The sequence below is a fragment of the Orcinus orca genome, unplaced genomic scaffold (assembly GCF_937001465.1).
Source record: "Orcinus orca unplaced genomic scaffold, mOrcOrc1.1 scaffold_63, whole genome shotgun sequence".
In the NCBI taxonomy this organism is placed as follows: domain Eukaryota; kingdom Metazoa; phylum Chordata; class Mammalia; order Artiodactyla; family Delphinidae; genus Orcinus; species Orcinus orca.
The window spans coordinates 1,001,061-1,016,357 of NW_026043764.1; positions in this window are offsets into that span (position 1 = coordinate 1,001,061).

Below are 15,297 nucleotides of genomic sequence, written 5' to 3' on the forward strand. Positions count from 1 at the left end.
GTGAGTTGGGGTGCTGCATAAAACCAGAGATTGAAATGAGCACAGATAAAGTTCCTTAAGCCAAATATGGAATAGACAAGAGCTACGCCTTGCTCAACGAAATGGACTCAACACCCCATATTAAATGCCTAAGAATGTACCTGACTAGTAAGTATCTTAAAACCTATGGATTGCTATGTCTCTGAAAGAGAATCAAGCATGTGTACAGGGGCATAAACGCAGCAGTGATAGGATTGGAGAGGTTTGGTGAGCAAATGAAGACCCTTTGAAGTCATATTGCTTGGTACCCATTCCACGGGTCTCAACTCTCCAGGATTAAGGGATTCTTCCTTCAGCTAAAACATGCATGTGGATCCCAGAGTATGATCAACCGTGTGATCGGGAGACGTGTTCAAATATGTCTCAGTTTTCGTCCCCTGGTACTCGGGTGCAACATTCCAGATGCTTTACTAACACTCTCCCGACTTGGAGAGTCAGTGCCTTTAACCTCCTGTTTGGCCCAGTTTGCTATTTCTGCGGAAGATGAACAGGAATAGGGAGAACCAATGAGAGACTAGCTGGAGGTGTCTGGACGGGCAAATTTAACTCTCATTTCCCACCAGGAAGAGGAATTAACCAAAGGCTCAGTGTTCCATGCAGGAACCAGATTAGGGCCTGAAGCAATCCTGCGGTGTTGCGGCCAGCTCACAAGAAAGCGAGTTGAAGAAAGGAGCTCAGGGGCACTGTAATTCACAAACCTGCAGAGTTATAAATGACAGCTATCATCCAAAAATATACTGAAGTAAGGCTGCCAAGAGGACTTGAAAGCGGGGCAGAATTGCAGTAAACCGCTTTCAGGAGGTAGACTGGAATTGCATTTAAAGCATAGGAAAAGAGGCAGAACGTCCACAATGATGCACTTGGCCAAAAAGGGCATATGCGTTTTTTCCTGAATATATTCAGGAAAAAACGCATATGCCCTTTTTGGCCAACCAAGCAAGCTTGCAAAGGAAATCTGCACTACAATGAAGTCTCACTTCCCCCCGGTCAAAAGGGCCATCTGAAAAAAGTGTAAAATCCAGAAAGGCAGGACAGGCCATGGAGAACTGGGAGCCTTGTTATGCTGATGGGCGGGATGTAAATTGCCAACAGCCACTCGGGAGAAGTGTATGGTGTTTCCTGAAACATCTAAAAAACAAAGCAACAGAGCCTAGGGCACTTCCACTTATGGTCCTATAGCTTAGGGAAATTAAAATCAAAAAGACACAGCCACCCCAAAGTTTGGGAGAGCTCTGTTTACAAGAACCTCGTTTACGTTACAAGTTCAATATCGCAGAAAGTGAAAAATGGATAAAGAAGTTGTGGTACTTACGTACAATGCAATATCACTCAGCAATGAAATCTATGTCATGAGGCCCGCAGCAGCATAATGAGTGGATTCAGGTATGATGATTCTAACTGAAATAAGTCACACAGAAAAAGAAACATCATAAGATATCACTAATACACGGAATGTAAACTTGGATACACAGGAACTGGATTACAAAACACAACAGGTTCTCAAATTTAGAAAACCAACATAATTGCTTAAGGGGAAAGGTGAGTTGGGGTGCTGCATAAAACCAGAGATTGAAATGAGCACAGATAAAGTTCCTTAAGCCAAATATGGAATAGACAAGAGCTACGCCTTGCTCAACGAAATGGACTCAACACCCCATATTAAACGCCTAAGAATGTACCTGACTAGTAAGTATCTTAAAACCTATGGATTGCTATGTCTCTGAAAGAGAATCAAGCGTGTGTACAGGGGCATAAACGCAGCAGTGATAGGATTGGAGAGGTTCGGTGAGCAAATGAAGACCCTTTGAAGTCATATTGCATGGTACCCATTCCACGGGTCTCAACTCTCCAGGTTTAAGGGATTCTTCCTTCAGCTAAAACATGCATGTGGAACCCAGAGTATGATCAACCATGTGATCGGGAGAGGTGTTCAAATATGTCTCAGTTTTCGTCCCCTGGGACTCGGGTGCAACATTCCAGATGCTTTACTAACACTCTCCCGACTTGGAGAGTCAGTGCCTTTAACCTCCTGTTTGGCCCAGTTTGCAATTTCTGCGGAAGATGAACAGGAATAGGGAGAACCAATGAGAGACTAGCTGGAGGTGTCTGGACGGGCAAATTTAACTCTCATTTCCCACCAGGAAGAGGAATTAACCAAAGGCTCAGCGTGCCGTGCCAGAATCAGATTAGGGCCTGAAGCAATCCTGCGGTGTTGCGGCCAGCTCACAAGAAAGCGAGTTGAAGAAAGGAGCTCAGGGGCACTGTAATTCACAAACCTGCAGAGTTATAAATGACAGCTATCATCCAAAAATATACTGAAGTAAGGCTGCCAAGAGGACTTGAAAGCGGGGCAGAATTGCAGGAAACCGCTTTCAGGAGGTAGACTGGAATTGCATTGAAAGCATAGGAAAAGAGGCAGAACGTCCACAATGATGCACTTGGCCACAAAGGGCGTATGCGTTTTTGCCTGAATATATTCAGGAAAAAACGCATACGCCCTTTTTGGCCAACCAAGCAAGCTTGCAAAGGAAATCTGCACTACAATGAAGTCTCACTTCCCCCCGGTCAAAAGGGCCATCTGAAAAAAGTGTAAAATCCAGAAAGGCAGGACAGGCCATGGAGAACTGGGAGCCTTGTTATGCTGATGGGCGGGATGTAAATTGCCAACAGCCACTCGGGAGAAGTGTATGGTGTTTCCTGAAACATCTAAAAAACAAAGCAACAGAGCCTAGGGCACTTCCACTTATGGTCCTATAGCTTAGGGAAATTAAAATCCAAAAGACACAGCCACCCCAAAGTTTCGGACGGCTCTGTTTACAAGAACCTCCTTTACAGTACAAGTTCAATATCGCAGAAAGTGAAAAATGGATAAAGAAGTTGTGGTACTTACGTACAATGCAATATCACTCAACAATGAAATCTATGTCATCAAGCCCATAGCAGCATAATGAGTGGATTCAGGTATGATGATTCTAACTGAAATAAGTCACACAGAAAAAGAAACATCATAAGATATCACTAATACACGGAATGTAAACTTGGCTACACAGGAAGTGGATTACAAAACAGAACAGGTTCTCAAATTTAGAAAACCAACATGCTTGCTTAAGGGGAAAGGTGAGTTGGGGTGCTGCATAAAACCAGAGATTGAAATGAGCACAGATAAAGTTCCTTAAGCCAAATATGGAATAGACAAGAGCTACTCCTTGCTCAACGAAATGGACTTAACACCCAATATTAAACGCCTAAGAATGTACCTGACTAGTAAGTATCTTAAAACCTATGGATTGCTATGTCTCTGAAAGAGAATCAAGCATGTGTACAGGGGCATAAACGCAGCAGTGATAGGATTGGAGAGGTTTGGTGAGCAAATGAAGACCCTTTGAAGTCATATTGCATGGTACCCATTCCACGGGTCTCAACTCTCCAGGTTTATGGGATTCTTCCTTCAGCTAAAACATGCATGTGGAACCCAGAGTATGATCAACCATGTGATCGGGAGACGTGTTCAAATATTTCTCAGTTTTCATCCCCTGGTACTCGGGTGCAACATTCCAGATGCTTTACTAACACTCTCCCGACTTGGAGAGTCAGTGCCTTTAACCTCCTGTTTGGCCCAGTTTGCTATTTCTGCGGAAGATGAACAGGAATAGGGAGAACCAATGAGAGACTAGCTGGAGGTGTCTGGACGGGCAAATTTAACTCTCATTTCCCACCAGGAAGAGGAATTAACCAAAGGCTCAGTGTTCCGTGCAGGAACCAGATTAGGGCCTGAAGCAATCCTGCGGTATTGCGGCCAGCTCACAAGAAAGCGAGTTGAAGAAAGGAGCTCAGGGGCACTGTAATTCACAAACCTGCAGAGTTATAAATGACAGCTATCATCCAAAAATATACTGAAGTAAGGCTGCCAAGAGGACTTGAAAGCGGGGCAGAATTGCAGGAAACCGCTTTCAGGAGGTAGACTGGAATTGCATTGAAAGCATAGGAAAAGAGGCAGAACGTCGACAATGATGCACTTGGCCAAAAAGGGCGTATGCGTTTTTTCCTGAATATATTCAGGAAAAAACGCATACGCACTTTTTGGCCAACCAAGCAAGCTTGCAAAGGAAATCTGCACTACAATGAAGTCTCACTTCCCCCTGGTCAAAAGGGCCATCTGAAAAAAGTGTAAAATCCAGAAAGGCAGGACAGGCCATGGAGAACTGGGAGCCTTGTTATGCTGATGGGCGGGATGTAAATTGCCAACAGCCACTCGGGAGAAGTGTATGGTGTTTCCTGAAACATCTAAAAAACAAAGCAACAGAGCCTAGGGCACTTCCACTTATGGTCCTATAGTTTAGGGAAATTAAAATCAAAAAGACACAGCCACCCCAAAGTTTGGGAGAGCTCTGTTTACAAGAACCTCGTTTACGGTACAAGTTCAATATCGCAGAAAGTGAAAAATGGATAAAGAAGTTGTGGTACTTACGTACAATGCAATATCACTCAGCAATGAAATCTATGTCATCAGGCCGGTAGCAGCATAATGAGTGGATTCAGGTATGATGATTCTAACTGAAATAAGTCACACAGAAAAAGAAACATCATAAGATATCACTAATACACGGAATGTAAACTTGGCTACACAGGAACTGGATTACAAAATAGAAGAGGGTCTCAAATGTAGAAAACCAACTTATGCTGGCTTAAGGGGAAAGGTGAGGTGGGGTGCTGCATAAAACCAGAGATTGAAATGAGCACAGATAAAGTTCCATAAGCCAAATATGGAATAGACCAGAGCTACTCCTTGCTCAAAGAAATGGACTCAACACCCCACATTAAACGCCTAAGAATGTACCTGACTAGTAAGTATCTTAAAACCTATGGATTGCTATGTCTCTGAAAGAGAATCAAGCATGTGTACAGGGGCATAAACGCAGCAGTGATAGGATTGGAGAGGTTTGGTGAGCAAAGGAAGAGCCTTTGAAGTCATATTGCATGGTACCCATTCCACGGGTCTCAACTCTCCAGGATTAAGAGATTCTTCCTTCAGCTAAAACATGCATGTGGAACCCAGAGTATTATCAACCGTGTGATCGGGAGACGTGTTCAAATATGACTCAGTTTTCATCCCCTGGTACTCGGGTGCAACATTCCAGATGCTTTACTAACACTCTCCCAACTTGGAGAGTCAGTGCCTTTAACCTCCTGTTTGGCCCAGTTTGCTATTTCTGCGGAAGATGAACAGGAATAGGGAGAACCAATGAGAGACTAGCTGGAGGTGTCTGGACGGGCAAATTTAACTCTCATTTCCCACCAGGAAGAGGAATTAACCAAAGGCTCAGTGTTCCGTGCAGGAACCAGATTAGGGCCTGAAGCAATCCTGCGGTGTTGCGGCCAGCTCACAAGAAAGCGAGTTGAAGAAAGGAGCTCAGGGGCACTGTAATTCACAAACCTGCAGAGTTATAAATGACAGCTATCGTCCAAAAATATACTGAAGTAAGGCTGCCAAGAGGACTTGAAAGTGGGGCAGAATTGCAGGAAACCGATTTCAGGAGGTAGACTGGAATTGCATTTAAAGCATAGGAAAAGAGGCAGAACGTCCACAATGATGCACTTGGCCAAAAAGGGCGTATGCGTTTTTTCCTGAATATATTCAGGAAAAAACGCATACGCCCTTTTTGGCCAACCAAGCAAGCTTGCAAAGGAAATCTGCACTACAATGAAGTCTCACTTCCCCCCGGTCAAAAGGGCCATCTGAAAAAAGTGTAAAATCCAGAAAGGCAGGACAGCCCATGGAGAACTGGGAGCCTTGTTATGCTGATGGGCGGGATGTAAATTGCCAACAGCCACTCGGGAGAAGTGTATGGTGTTTCCTGAAACATCTAAAAAACAAAGCAACAGAGCCTAGGGCACTTCCACTTATGGTCCTATAGCTTAGGGAAATTAAAATCCAAAAGACACAGCCACCCCAAAGTTTCGGACGGCTCTGTTTACAAGAACCTCCTTTACAGTACAAGTTCAATATCGCAGAAAGTGAAAAATGGATAAAGAAGTTGTGGTACTTACATACAATGCAATATCACTCAACAATGAAATCTATGTAATCAGGCCCGTAGCAGCATAATGAGTGGATTCAGGTATGATGATTCTAACTGAAATAAGTCACACAGAAAAAGAAACATCATAAGATATCACTAATACACGGAATGTAAACTTGGCTACACAGGAAGTGGATTACAAAACAGAACAGGGTCTCAAATTTAGAAAACCAACTTATGCTTGCTTAAGGGGAAAGGTGAGTTGGGGTGCTGCATAAAACCAGACATTGAAATGAGCACAGATAAAGTTCCTTAAGCCAAATATGGAATAGACATGAGCTACACCTTGCTCAACGAAATGGACTCAACACCCCATATTAAACGCCTAAGAATGTACCTGACTAGTAAGTATCTTAAAACCTATGGATTGCTATGTCTCTGAAAGAGAATCAAGCGTGTGTACAGGGGCATAAACGCAGCAGTGATAGGATTGGAGAGGTTCGGTGAGCAAATGAAGACCCTTTGAAGTCATATTGCATGGTACCCATTCCACGGGTCTCAACTCTCCAGGTTTAAGGGATTCTTCCTTCAGCTAAAACATGCATGTGGAACCCAGAGTATGATCAACCATGTGATCGGGAGACGTGTTCAAATATGTCTCAGTTTTCGTCCCCTGGGACTCGGGTGCAACATTCCAGATGCTTTACTAACGCTCTCCCGACTTGGAGAGTCAGTGCCTTTAACCTCCTGTTTGGCCCAGTTTGCTATTTCTGCGGAAGATGAACAGGAATAGGGAGAACCAATGAGAGACTAGCTGGAGGTGTCTGGACGGGCAAATTTAACTCTCATTTCCCACCAGGAAGAGGAATTAACCAAAGGCTCAGCGTGCCGTGCCAGAATCAGATTAGGGCCTGAAGCAATCCTGCGGTGTTGCGGCCAGCTCACAAGAAAGCGAGTTGAAGAAAGGAGCTCAGGGGCACTGTAATTCACAAACCTGCAGAGTTATAAATGACAGCTATCATCCAAAAATATACTGAAGTAAGGCTGCCAAGAGGACTTGAAAGCGGGGCAGAATTGCAGGAAACCGCTTTCAGGAGGTAGACTGGAATTGCATTGAAAGCATAGGAAAAGAGGCAGAACGTCCACAATGATGCACTTGGCCACAAAGGGCGTATGCGTTTTTGCCTGAATATATTCAGGAAAAAACGCATACGCCCTTTTTGGCCAACCAAGCAAGCTTGCAAAGGAAATCTGCACTACAATGAAGTCTCACTTCCCCCCGGTCAAAAGGGCCATCTGAAAAAAGTGTAAAATCCAGAAAGGCAGGACAGGCCATGGAGAACTGGGAGCCTTGTTATGCTGATGGGCGGGATGTAAATTGCCAACAGCCACTCGGGAGAAGTGTATGGTGTTTCCTGAAACATCTAAAAAACAAAGCAACAGAGCCTAGGGCACTTCCACTTATGGTCCTATAGCTTAGGGAAATTAAAATCCAAAAGACACAGCCACCCCAAAGTTTCGGACGGCTCTGTTTACAAGAACCTCCTTTACAGTACAAGTTCAATATCGCAGAAAGTGAAAAATGGATAAAGAAGTTGTGGTACTTACGTACAATGCAATATCACTCAACAATGAAATCTATGTCATCAAGCCCATAGCAGCATAATGAGTGGATTCAGGTATGATGATTCTAACTGAAATAAGTCACACAGAAAAAGAAACATCATAAGATATCACTAATACACGGAATGTAAACTTGGCTACACAGGAAGTGGATTACAAAACAGAACAGGGTCTCAAATTTAGAAAACCAACATGCTTGCTTAAGGGGAAAGGTGAGTTGGGGTGCTGCATAAAACCAGAGATTGAAATGAGCACAGATAAAGTTCCTTAAGCCAAATATGGAATAGACAAGAGCTACTCCTTGCTCAACGAAATGGACTTAACACCCAATATTAAACGCCTAAGAATGTACCTGACTAGTAAGTATCTTAAAACCTATGGATTGCTATGTCTCTGAAAGAGAATCAAGCATGTGTACAGGGGCATAAACGCAGCAGTGATAGGATTGGAGAGGTTTGGTGAGCAAATGAAGACCCTTTGAAGTCATATTGCATGGTACCCATTCCACGGGTCTCAACTCTCCAGGTTTAAGGGATTCTTCCTTCAGCTAAAACATGCATGTGGAACCCAGAGTATGATCAACCATGTGATCGGGAGACGTGTTCAAATATTTCTCAGTTTTCATCCCCTGGTACTCGGGTGCAACATTCCAGATGCTTTACTAACACTCTCCCGACTTGGAGAGTCAGTGCCTTTAACCTCCTGTTTGGCCCAGTTTGCTATTTCTGCGGAAGATGAACAGGAATAGGGAGAACCAATGAGAGACTAGCTGGAGGTGTCTGGACGGGCAAATTTAACTCTCATTTCCCACCAGGAAGAGGAATTAACCAAAGGCTCAGTGTTCCGTGCAGGAACCAGATTAGGGCCTGAAGCAATCCTGCGGTATTGCGGCCAGCTCACAAGAAAGCGAGTTGAAGAAAGGAGCTCAGGGGCACTGTAATTCACAAACCTGCAGAGTTATAAATGACAGCTATCATCCAAAAATATACTGAAGTAAGGCTGCCAAGAGGACTTGAAAGCGGGGCAGAATTGCAGGAAACCGCTTTCAGGAGGTAGACTGGAATTGCATTGAAAGCATAGGAAAAGAGGCAGAACGTCGACAATGATGCACTTGGCCAAAAAGGGCGTATGCGTTTTTTCCTGAATATATTCAGGAAAAAACGCATACGCCCTTTTTGGCCAACCAAGCAAGCTTGCAAAGGAAATCTGCACTACAATGAAGTCTCACTTCCCCCCGGTCAAAAGGGCCATCTGAAAAAAGTGTAAAATCCAGAAAGGCAGGACAGGCCATGGAGAACTGGGAGCCTTGTTATGCTGATGGGCGGGATGTAAATTGCCAACAGCCACTCTGGAGAAGTGTATGGTGTTTCCTGAAACATCTAAAAAACAAAGCAACAGAGCCTAGGGCACTTCCACTTATGGTCCTATAGTTTAGGGAAATTAAAATCAAAAAGACACAGCCACCCCAAAGTTTGGGAGAGCTCTGTTTACAAGAACCTCGTTTACGGTACAAGTTCAATATCGCAGAAAGTGAAAAATGGATAAAGAAGTTGTGGTACTTACGTACAATGCAATATCACTCAGCAATGAAATCTATGTCATCAGGCCGGTAGCAGCATAATGAGTGGATTCAGGTATGATGATTCTAACTGAAATAAGTCACACAGAAAAAGAAACATCATAAGATATCACTAATACACGGAATGTAAACTTGGCTACACAGGAACTGGATTACAAAATAGAAGAGGGTCTCAAATGTAGAAAACCAACTTATGCTGGCTTAAGGGGAAAGGTGAGGTGGGGTGCTGCATAAAACCAGAGATTGAAATGAGCACAGATAAAGTTCCATAAGCCAAATATGGAATAGACCAGAGCTACTCCTTGCTCAAAGAAATGGACTCAACACCCCACATTAAACGCCTAAGAATGTACCTGACTAGTAAGTATCTTAAAACCTATGGATTGCTATGTCTCTGAAAGAGAATCAAGCATGTGTACAGGGGCATAAACGCAGCAGTGATAGGATTGGAGAGGTTTGGTGAGCAAAGGAAGAGCCTTTGAAGTCATATTGCATGGTACCCATTCCACGGGTCTCAACTCTCCAGGATTAAGGGATTCTTCCTTCAGCTAAAACATGCATGTGGAACCCAGAGTATTATCAACCGTGTGATCGGGAGACGTGTTCAAATATGACTCAGTTTTCATCCCCTGGTACTCGGGTGCAACATTCCAGATGCTTTACTAACACTCTCCCAACTTGGAGAGTCAGTGCCTTTAACCTCCTGTTTGGCCCAGTTTGCTATTTCTGCGGAAGAAGAACAGGAATAGGGAGAACCAATGAGAGACTAGCTGGAGGTGTCTGGACGGGCAAATTTAACTCTCATTTCCCACCAGGAAGAGGAATTAACCAAAGGCTCAGTGTTCCGTGCAGGAACCAGATTAGGGCCTGAAGCAATCCTGCGGTGTTGCGGCCAGCTCACAAGAAAGCGAGTTGAAGAAAGGAGCTCAGGGGCACTGTAATTCACAAACCTGCAGAGTTATAAATGACAGCTATCGTCCAAAAATATACTGAAGTAAGGCTGCCAAGAGGACTTGAAAGTGGGGCAGAATTGCAGGAAACCGATTTCAGGAGGTAGACTGGAATTGCATTTAAAGCATAGGAAAAGAGGCAGAACGTCCACAATGATGCACTTGGCCAAAAAGGGCGTATGCGTTTTTTCCTGAATATATTCAGGAAAAAACGCATACGCCCTTTTTGGCCAACCAAGCAAGCTTGCAAAGGAAATCTGCACTACAATGAAGTCTCACTTCCCCCCGGTCAAAAGGGCCATCTGAAAAAAGTGTAAAATCCAGAAAGGCAGGACAGCCCATGGAGAACTGGGAGCCTTGTTATGCTGATGGGCGGGATGTAAATTGCCAACAGCCACTCGGGAGAAGTGTATGGTGTTTCCTGAAACATCTAAAAAACAAAGCAACAGAGCCTAGGGCACTTCCACTTATGGTCCTATAGCTTAGGGAAATTAAAATCCAAAAGACACAGCCACCCCAAAGTTTCGGACGGCTCTGTTTACAAGAACCTCCTTTACAGTACAAGTTCAATATCGCAGAAAGTGAAAAATGGATAAAGAAGTTGTGGTACTTACGTACAATGCAATATCACTCAACAATGAAATCTATGTAATCAGGCCCGTAGCAGCATAATGAGTGGATTCAGGTATGATGATTCTAACTGAAATAAGTCACACAGAAAAAGAAACATCATAAGATATCACTAATACACGGAATGTAAACTTGGCTACACAGGAAGTGGATTACAAAACAGAACAGGGTCTCAAATTTAGAAAACCAACTTATGCTTGCTTAAGGGGAAAGGTGAGTTGGGGTGCTGCATAAAACCAGACATTGAAATGAGCACAGATAAAGTTCCTTAAGCCAAATATGGAATAGACATGAGCTACACCTTGCTCAACGAAATGGACTCAACACCCCATATTAAACGCCTAAGAATGTACCTGACTAGTAAGTATCTTAAAACCTATGGATTGCTATGTCTCTGAAAGAGAATCAAGCGTGTGTACAGGGGCATAAACGCAGCAGTGATAGGATTGGAGAGGTTCGGTGAGCAAATGAAGACCCTTTGAAGTCATATTGCATGGTACCCATTCCACGGGTCTCAACTCTCCAGGTTTAAGGGATTCTTCCTTCAGCTAAAACATGCATGTGGAACCCAGAGTATGATCAACCATGTGATCGGGAGACGTGTTCAAATATGTCTCAGTTTTCGTCCCCTGGGACTCGGGTGCAACATTCCAGATGCTTTACTAACGCTCTCCCGACTTGGAGAGTCAGTGCCTTTAACCTCCTGTTTGGCCCAGTTTGCAATTTCTGCGGAAGATGAACAGGAATAGGGAGAACCAATGAGAGACTAGCTGGAGGTGTCTGGACGGGCAAATTTAACTCTCATTTCCCACCAGGAAGAGGAATTAACCAAAGGCTCAGCGTGCCGTGCCAGAATCAGATTAGGGCCTGAAGCAATCCTGCGGTGTTGCGGCCAGCTCACAAGAAAGCGAGTTGAAGAAAGGAGCTCAGGGGCACTGTAATTCACAAACCTGCAGAGTTATAAATGACAGCTATCATCCAAAAATATACTGAAGTAAGGCTGCCAAGAGGACTTGAAAGCGGGTCAGAATTGCAGGAAACCGCTTTCAGGAGGTAGACTGGAATTGCATTGAAAGCATAGGAAAAGAGGCAGAACGTCCACAATGATGCACTTGGCCAAAAAGGGCGTATGCGTTTTTTCCTGAATATATTCAGGAAAAAACGCATACGCCCTTTTTGGCCAACCAAGCAAGCTTGCAAAGGAAATCTGCACTACAATGAAGTCTCACTTCCCCCCGGTCAAAAGGGCCATCTGAAAAAAGTGTAAAATCCAGAAAGGCAGGACAGGCCATGGAGAACTGGGAGCCTTGTTATGCTGATGGGCGGGATGTAAATTGCCAACAGCCACTCGGGAGAAGTGTATGGTGTTTTCTGAAACATCTAAAAAACAAAGCAGCAGAGCCTAGGGCACTTCCACTTATGGTCCTATAGCTTAGGGAAATTAAAATCAAAAAGACACAGCCACCCCAAAGTTTGGGACGGCTCTGTTTACAAGAACCTCGTTTACGGTACAAGTTCAATATCGCAGAAAGTGAAAAATGGATAAAGAAGTTGTGGTACTTACGTACAATGCAATATCACTCAGCAATGAAATCTATGTCATCACGCCCGTAGCAGCATAATGAGTGGATTCAGGTATGATGATTCTAACTGAAATAAGTCACACAGAAAAAGAAACATCATAAGATATCACTAATACACGGAATGTAAACTTGGCTACACAGGAACTGGATTACAAAACAGAACAGGTTCTCAAATTTAGAAAACCAACTTATGCTTGCTTAAGGGGAAAGGTGAGTTGGGGTGCTGCATAAAACCAGAGATTGAAATGAGCACAGATAAAGTTCCTTAAGCCAAATATGGAATAGACAAGAGCTACGCCTTGCTCAACGAAATGGACTCAACACCCCATATTAAATGCCTAAGAATGTACCTGACTACTAAGTATCTTAAAACCTATGGATTGCTATGTCTCTGAAAGAGAATCAAGCATGTGTACAGGGGCATAAACGCAGCAGTGATAGGATTGGAGAGGTTTGGTGAGCAAATGAAGACCCTTTGAAGTCATATTGCATGGTACCCATTCCACGGGTCTCAACTCTCCAGGATTAAGGGATTCTTCCTTCAGCTAAAACATGCATGTGGAACCCAGAGTATGATCAACCGTGTGATCGGGAGACGTGTTCAAATATGTCTCAGTTTTCGTCCCCTGGTACTCGGGTGCAACATTCCAGATGCTTTACTAACACTCTCCCGACTTGGAGAGTCAGTGCCTTTAACCTCCTGTTTGGCCCAGTTTGCTATTTCTGCGGAAGATGAACAGGAATAGGGAGAACCAATGAGAGACTAGCTGGAGGTGTCTGGACGGGCAAATTTAACTCTCATTTCCCACCAGGAAGAGGAATTAACCAAAGGCTCAGTGTTCCGTGCAGTAACCAGATTAGGGCCTGAAGCAATCCTGCGGTGTTGCGGCCAGCTCACAAGAAAGCGAGTTGAAGAAAGGAGCTCAGGGGCACTGTAATTCACAAAGCTGCAGAGTTATAAATGACAGCTATCGTCCAAAAACATACTGAAGTAAGGCTGCCAAGAGGACTTGAAAGCGGGGCAGAATTGCAGGAAACCGCTTTCAGGAGGTAGACTGGAATTGCATTGAAAGCATAGGAAAAGAGGCAGAACGTCCACAATGATGCACTTGGCCAAAAAGGGCGTATGCGTTTTTTCCTGAATATATTCAGGAAAAAACGCATACGCCCTTTTTGGCCAACCAAGCAAGCTTGCAAAGGAAATCTGCACTACAATGAAGTCTCACTTCCCCCCGGTCAAAAGGGCCATCTGAAAAAAGTGTAAAATCCAGAAAGGCAGGACAGGCCATGGAGAACTGGGAGCCTTGTTATGCTGATGGGCGGGATGTAAATTGCCAACAGCCACTCGGGAGAAGTGTATGGTGTTTTCTGAAACATCTAAAAAACAAAGCAGCAGAGCCTAGGGCACTTCCACTTATGGTCCTATAGCTTAGGGAAATTAAAATCAAAAAGACACAGCCACCCCAAAGTTTGGGACGGCTCTGTTTACAAGAACCTCGTTTACGGTACAAGTTCAATATCGCAGAAAGTGAAAAATGGATAAAGAAGTTGTGGTACTTACGTACAATGCAATATCACTCAGCAATGAAATCTATGTCATCACGCCCGTAGCAGCATAATGAGTGGATTCAGGTATGATGATTCTAACTGAAATAAGTCACACAGAAAAAGAAACATCATAAGATATCACTAATACACGGAATGTAAACTTGGCTACACAGGAACTGGATTACAAAACAGAACAGGTTCTCAAATTTAGAAAACCAACATGCTTGCTTAAGGGGAAAGGTGAGTTGGGGTGCTGCATAAAACCAGAGATTGAAATGAGCACAGATAAAGTTCCTTAAGCCAAATATGGAATAGACAAGAGCTACGCCTTGCTCAACGAAATGGACTCAACACCCCATATTAAATGCCTAAGAATGTACCTGACTACTAAGTATCTTAAAACCTATGGATTGCTATGTCTCTGAAAGAGAATCAAGCGTGTGTACAGGGGCATAAACGCAGCAGTGATAGGATTGGAGAGGTTTGGTGAGCAAATGAAGACCCTTTGAAGTCATATTGCATGGTACCCATTCCACGGGTCTCAACTCTCCAGGATTAAGGGATTCTTCCTTCAGCTAAAACATGCATGTGGAACCCAGAGTATGATCAACCGTGTGATCGGGAGACGTGTTCAAATATGTCTCAGTTTTCGTCCCCTGGTACTCGGGTGCAACATTCCAGATGCTTTACTAACACTCTCCCGACTTGGAGAGTCAGTGCCTTTAACCTCCTGTTTGGCCCAGTTTGCTATTTCTGCGGAAGATGAACAGGAATAGGGAGAACCAATGAGAGACTAGCTGGAGGTGTCTGGACGGGCAAATTTAACTCTCATTTCCCACCAGGAAGAGGAATTAACCAAAGGCTCAGTGTTCCGTGCAGTAACCAGATTAGGGCCTGAAGCAATCCTGCGGTGTTGCGGCCAGCTCACAAGAAAGCGAGTTGAAGAAAGGAGCTCAGGGGCACTGTAATTCACAAAGCTGCAGAGTTATAAATGACAGCTATCGTCCAAAAACATACTGAAGTAAGGCTGCCAAGAGGACTTGAAAGCGGGGCAGAATTGCAGGAAACCGCTTTCAGGAGGTAGACTGGAATTGCATTGAAAGCATAGGAAAAGAGGCAGAACGTCCACAATGATGCACTTGGCCAAAAAGGGCGTATGCGTTTTTCCTGAATATATTCAGGAAAAAACGCATACGCCCTTTTTGGCCAACCAAGCAAGCTTGCAAAGGAAATCTGCACTACAATGAAGTCTCACTTCCCCCCGGTCAAAAGGGCCATCTGAAAAAAGTGTAAAATCCAGAAAGGCAGGACAGGCCATGGAGAAC